The 6,911-nt window shown below is 45.9% G+C and overlaps 1 protein-coding gene across 1 annotated transcript in view; it reads right to left on the minus strand.

The window, feature by feature from the left end:
* The window catches only part of LOC138259858 (CLOCK-interacting pacemaker-like), a 286,988-nt gene extending 280,414 nt beyond the window's left edge, over nt 1-6,574 (minus strand). Inside the window, exon 1 of the mRNA XM_069207791.1 lies at nt 6,336-6,574. The gene's annotated coding sequence lies outside the window, so the exon portion shown is untranslated. The remainder of the gene's footprint in view (nt 1-6,335) is intronic.
* Between the last annotated feature and the right edge of the window lie 337 nt (nt 6,575-6,911).

Raw genomic sequence — 6,911 nt, forward strand, 5'->3', positions numbered from 1 at the left:
GCCAACAAGCCTTGCTAGCTGCAAATCGTGCGGTTAGCGTTTTTCGACGCTGCTGTGGCCCAGGAGGGACCAGGAGGTCGCAAATTGGACCAGGAGGTAGAGGGGACGTCGAGCAAGACAAGGAGCCCTCTTAGCAGCAGGTAGCACCCGGAGAAGTGCCAGAAACAGGCACTACGAGGATGGGTGAAACGGTGCTCACCCGAAGTTACACAAAGGAGTCCCACGTCGCCGGAGACCAACTTAGAAAGTCGTGCAATGCAGGTTAGAGTGCCGTGGACCCAGGCTTGGCTGTGCACAAAGGATTTCTGCCAGAAGTGCACAGGGGCTGGAGTAGCTGCAAAAGTCGCGGTTCCCAGCAATGCAGTCTAGCGAGGTGAGGCAAGGACTTACCTCCAGCAAACTTGGACTGAAGAGTCACTGGACTGTGGGAGTCACTTGGACAGAGTTGCTGGATTCGAGGGACCTCGCTCGTCGTGCTGAGAGGAGACCCAAGGGACTGGTAATGCAGCTTTTTGGTGCCTGCGGTTGCAGGGGGAAGATTCCGTCGACCCACGGGAGATTTCTTCAGAGCTTCTAGTGCAGAGAGGAGGCAGACTACCCCCACAGCATGCACCACCAGGAAAACAGTCGAGAAGGCGGCAGGATCAGCGTTACAGAGTTGCAGTAGTCGTCTTTGCTACTATGTTGCAGGTTTACAGGCTTCCAGCGCGGTCAGCAGTCGATTCCTTGGCAGAAGGTGAAGAGAGAGATGCAGAGGAACTCGGATGAGCTCTTGCATTCGTTATCTAAAGTTTCCCCAGAGACAGAGACCCTAAATAGCCAGAAAAGAGGGTTTGGCTACCTAGGAGAGAGGATAGGCTAGCAACACCTGAAGGAGCCTATCAGAAGGAGTCTCTGACGTCACCTGGTGGCACTGGCCACTCAGAGCAGTCCAGTGTGCCAGCAGCACCTCTGTTTCCAAGATGGCAGAGGTCTGGAGCACACTGGAGGAGCTCTGGACACCTCCCAGGGGAGGTGCAGGTCAGGGGAGTGGTCACTACCCTTTCCTTTGTCCAGTTTCGCGCCAGAGCAGGGCTGGGGGATCCCTGAACCGGTGTAGACTGGCTTATGCAGAGATGGGCACCTTCTGTGCCCATCAAAGCATTTCCAGAGGCTGGGGAGGCTACTCCTCCCCAGTCCTGACACCTTATTCCAAAGGGAGAGGGTGTAACACCCTCTCTCTGAGGAAGTCCTTTGTTCGGCCTTCCTGGGTCAAGCCTGGCTGGACCCCAGGAGGGCAGAAACCTGTCTGAAGGGTTGGCAGCAGCAGCAACTGCAGTGAAACCCCGGGAAAGGCAGTTTGGCAGTACCCGGGTCTGTGCTAGAGACCCGGGGAATCATGGGATTGTCTCCCCAATACCAGGATGGCATTGGTGGGGCAATTCCATGATCTTAGACATGTTACATGGCCATATTCGGAGTTACCATTGTGAAGCTACACATAGGTAGTGACCTATATGTAGTGCACGCGTGTAATGGTGTCCCCGCACTCACAAAGTCCGGGGAATTGGCCCTGAACAATGTGGGGGCACCTTGGCTAATGCCAGGGTGCCCACACACTAAGTAACTTAGCACCCAACCTTTACCAGGTAAAGGTTAGACATATAGGTGACTTATAAGTTACTTAAGTGCAGTATAAAATGGCTGTGAAATAACGTGGACGTTATTTCACTCAGGCTGCAGTGGCAGGCCTGTGTAAGAATTGTCAGAGCTCCCTATGGGTGGCAAAAGAAATGCTGCAGCCCATAGGGATCTCCTGGAACCCCAATACCCTGGGTACCTCAGTACCATATACTAGGGAATTATAAGGGTGTTCCAGTAAGCCAATGTAAATTGGTAAAATTGGTCACTAGCCTGTTAGTGACAATTTGGAAAGAAATGAGAGAGCATAACCACTGAGGTTCTGATTAGCAGAGCCTCAGTGAGACAGTTAGTCACTACACAGGTAACACATTCAGGCACACTTATGAGCACTGGGGCCCTGGGTTACCAGGGTCCCAGTGACACATACAACTAAAACAGCATATATACAGTGAAAAATGGGGGTAACATGCCAGGCAAGATGGTACTTTCCTACAGCTACCAGCAGGGCCGTACCCGCAAGAGGACGTTTTACTCGCGCTCCTCCCATTCCTTCCATCACCCCCAGCAAGACTAGCTTTGCGGACATCTGCACCTCTATCTCAAGCACTCGGATTAGCTCCTGGACTACCCTGCCCCAATATACCTGAAGCACTGGACAGGACCAAACCATATGGAAGAAGTCCGCCGGCTCCCCGGCACATCTTGGACATTGAGCTGTGGAGCGCAAACCCGTTCGGCACAGCCTGAGTGGTGTCAAATATGCTCTGTGTAAATAGTAGAATTGCAATGAGCGAAGTCTTGCTGATACCACCAGCACCCTCGGCGCCATCAGGGCCTCCATCCATTCCACCTCATTCAGAGCCCCCACCTCTGATTCCCATCTGGTTCTCAGTGAGTTCAAGTTGCCCGGAGTATTGTTAACTAACATTTTGCAAACCTGGGAAACACCTTTCCCTCCCAAGTTCCCTATAACCAGCTTGGCCTCAAGCGGGCTGAACTCCGGCAGAGGGCCTGTAGTCGGCAAATGTTCTCTCAAAGCATGCCTGGAACTCCTCTGTGGGTCCAACAATGGAGAAAGGGACTGGACTGGTGTGCAGGGCAAGAAAAGTTGGTGTATGAAGCGAGGGGTTGCCCTCGAAAACATGAAAGGGTTTGGGGACTGTGGCTGGGAGCACTGGGTTAGGCTGTGGGGGGGGGGGGGGGGGTTCTTTGCCGCGGGGTCAGCGCCTGCAAAGCTGTTTATCTGTTAGAATGTCTTACTGTCGACGGTCAATGAGGCTATGGAATTGGATCTCATTGTATATCCTGTGTCAATTGTCCTGCATTTGCAAACAATAAAAATGTGTTTCTCAAAAAAATATATATATCTCGGACATATCAGCCCGGCACAATGCAAAGAAGCATTTCACAACGGTCCTGAAAAATCTGAACCCTGACTCATGTTTAAGAGACACGATCTCAAGTGGAAATTCTTGTAAAAGGCTCTGAATATATTAATGGAAGATTGTAAGAAACAGAAGACCTTGATCTCTGCATTCTTAAAGTTCTGATACTCCAACATCTGTCCCACTAAGACCAAAGGACCACAATACCAACAAAATTCAAAGGGGTCGCGCTGGGGTCTATGCAGCTGCATGTTCTCGCCTAAGCCCACAACCACCACTCGTGAATGATTACTAACTACCATGAACAGGGGGGTAATCATTCACTATTTGCAACTGCTACTCAAAGACTGGGTTTCTTGCATATCTCTGCCTAGTATCTCACAAAGAATCGCAATGTTTGGGTTACTAATTTCTCCTCCTCACAAGCTTATTGCAGTGCAGCCTATGTAAAGAAGAAAGCACGTTTGACACATCGGACACATTAACTTTGTTCAGTGACAACTGCTATATGTCCTTTCCAGACAGAACACAGGAACTTGTAACTCGACACACACTAACAAAAACATTTTGGCTTTATCAATAAATCTCACATAATATACAATTCACGTACATCAATATTCTTGGACATTGATACAGTGATCGAATATGGACTTGCAATGTAGTTAGTCTGAAGGAACACTTTGGATGGCCCGGCAGCAGGAACCTTGACTTATCAAAGAAAATGTTTACAATACTGCTTGAACAATTTAAATACGGGTTATTTGTTAAACCTGCTTGCAGCCCTTAAACCATGTCACACGACAGGTACTGTTTTATACTGTGGTATTTATATACAGCTTACTAATCCTATAAAGGGCACTTGCCTACATTAGTAGAACTCTGCACTATGTAAGGTATGTGGTTGGAAAGAGGTTTTTTGTTTTGATCGTATGTGGGAAGTGTTTCCATGTTGTGCATGAAGACCATCAAGGTTCAGTTATCGTGTTATGGAGCGCACCTTGAAGCAGTGTGTTGTATGATAAAGAGTAAGAGAAAGTTGCTCAATTTTATGGTTTTTCAGCATGATGGTAGCTGTGAATAGCTCTGCAGGTACCTTTATGGTATTTGTTATGATACAGTGTGCTTATCTAGTCACTGCACTGGGTTGTCCAATCTACGATTTTGTGTATAGTTGTGGTCTTGAGCTAGCATGGCCGATGGAGAGCTGTTGGGATGGAATTTTTTTGTTTTGTTTAAATCATCCTATATCTGAGTGCCTATATGCGATACATATAGATGTAATGATAATGTGCAGGTGTAAAATGTAGAAATTTCCCTTAGCCACCATCCTTGTGGCACCAAGTGCCACAAGTTAAAGGCATACCCACTTGAACCTGCTCTTTGTCTGGATGCAAAAGCCATGCCACATTAAATCAATAACCTGCAAGTAGCAGCCTGTTCCACCCTATACAGCACCAAGTACATCTCCCGGATCACTAGAGGTGGGAGACTCAAAACATTAACAGGAAGAGCAAAGGGTCAAGCTCTGATCTTAGAGCCCATGCAAAATTCAAGCCCTGAAAATGTTTATGTAAATTATACAAGGAACAAAACTTAAAATATGATGAAGTCTTTTCAAAATTTTAAAAAAGTGTATTTCTTTAACATGCTGGACATCGATATGTCACATTATAACTTTTAAAGTGTGAGTTTAAACCTGAACCATTAATAAACTGAGAGCAAGATAGGTGTCATGTACGTGGCCCAAATTATTAGAGGGCAACATTAAGTGTATTAATTATTTTGTTTGTAATAGCTTTATTTTGATCACCAGCCTCATAAAAGCATTGTAAAAAGAACACAGATACACCAAAACTAATCATAATATATATATATATATATATATATATATATATATATATATATATATATATATCTACATTAAATAGCACTTGACTTACCCTTTACATGTCGTCACTTTAGAACAAGGAACAACAGACCAAATCTCTTTCTAGACTTTTAGCGGAATTACTCATTGGATCCTGCTTAAAGGATCCATCTTAAACATAACTGAGGATATCGTTAAAGTGCAACTCACAGGTCAGAGCCTATATCATGCTCTATAAAAGTTAAGGGATACCGGAAAAAGAACACTAGAAAAGAGAGACTCTGTTCACATGAATCCATCATGAAGACACACAGAAAATTGTACAGTTTAAATTAAGAAACTTTTAAAGCAGATCCAGCTGGAGGAAAAATACATTATATAAAAAATGTCTATGAGCAATAAAGGGCTAATTTTCAGGCTTAGCCGTGGGGATGAATGAAAATCAAAGATTCCAACTATCCATTAGCTTGAATATAGTTAATGCGCTGTATCCATTCAGACATGAGAAATTTGGCAATAGTGAGACCATCAATCTGTTGGTATCTGTACTGAGGATTCTAAATGCCTTCATACGCCTTCTATATCCCAGGTTCCTACAAAGGGGAACTATCCAGTTAGCTCTTTGAGAAGCATCCAAAGGGCAATAAAATGTGTGTTTGTGACTCAGGTGCTCCCACACATGCCGAGCATAGATCGTCCCTTGGTGCTGCATTCAACCATTTGCTATAAAACGTCTTTGTCGTTAGTCTTTTAAACCAAACTCACACAGAACAGGTTTTTGTACAAATGGCACACTGAACTCACATATTTTAAAGTGCTTTCATGTGCTACTGAAGAAAAAGGAGCTTTGGTGAAATTAAATAAATGCCTAAGATTACACAATTTGAGCAGGGAAGTCGGGATTTCTACGGATATTCTGAATTAACTTTGTACAAACCAGTCATCAAACGGTACCTATTAATCTTTATTTATGTGAAGGCTTGCTTTGTCTCTCTGATTTTTCAGCAGTTTTTATATAGCGGGGACTCCACCCTAAGGTATTGGGGGGCTTTACAAGAGCACCAGTTCATTACACAAAGTTACAAATTGTTTTTATAGGCATGGGATAGTAAGTGATATGCCCAGAATCACAAGGTGTTGAGCAGACGATAGATTCGAACCTGGTTCCCATGTTGGAGTACAGCAACTCTGGTCCTAACACCACATCCTGGATGGAGGGAGGGTGGTAGGTCTCAGGAGCAACATGAAAGCTTCGCTCATTATGGGCTCGACGTACCAACAGTACCTCGAGCGGAGTCAGACTTCGGACTCAAGCTTTCAATGGCTCGCCTAGCTCCAAGGATCAAGAACATAATATACTACAGTGTGGTTCACCAATATACAACCCCCTGCCATAATACATTAACATCAGTCAGAGAAATGCCCAAGTCGCTGTGTACACCTCTAACAATTCTTCTTACCCAATGTCCCGTCTTCGCTGCGAGGTCGTTCAGCTCCCAGAATAACAAAGTTCCCTCCACGGAGAGGGCCTCGGCACTGTTATGTCTTTACACTACATTAAAAGCAGTCTCTTCCTTCGCGATACAAACTAGAATTGTCTGCTTGATTGACAACGTACCCAAGAGCAACGACTCCATCCTAAATGGATGTCAACCGACCAATCAGGGTGTAGGGCGGACCCTTAGGGAGCTCACCAGTCGGAAGCACAAGACATTGGTGCCAAAGGCGTATCACGTGCTGCCTTCCGAAGCTGTGCACTGCCTCGTGCAGAGGCGAGGCCCTGTTAAGGAGGTCGTGCTAAATTAATGCAGAGTAGTCAGTGGGCGGAGCGGGAGAGAGGGTATCGTGGTCGATCAGACCTGTGAGTTACTTTGTGTTTTTTGAAAGGTCGGGGGCAGGCGGTGTGGCTTTGTCTTCGTGTTTGTCCGGGCGAGTTCTGACGAGCTAAAAAGTCTGTGCTCTCAAAAGGGGCGTTTCAATACTTCGAGAGTCAGCCTTAATCTTGGAATGGAGGCGTCGTCTGGGCTTTGATGGGT

The sequence above is a fragment of the Pleurodeles waltl genome, chromosome 9 (assembly GCF_031143425.1).
Source record: "Pleurodeles waltl isolate 20211129_DDA chromosome 9, aPleWal1.hap1.20221129, whole genome shotgun sequence".
Classification (NCBI taxonomy): Eukaryota; Metazoa; Chordata; class Amphibia; order Caudata; family Salamandridae; genus Pleurodeles; species Pleurodeles waltl.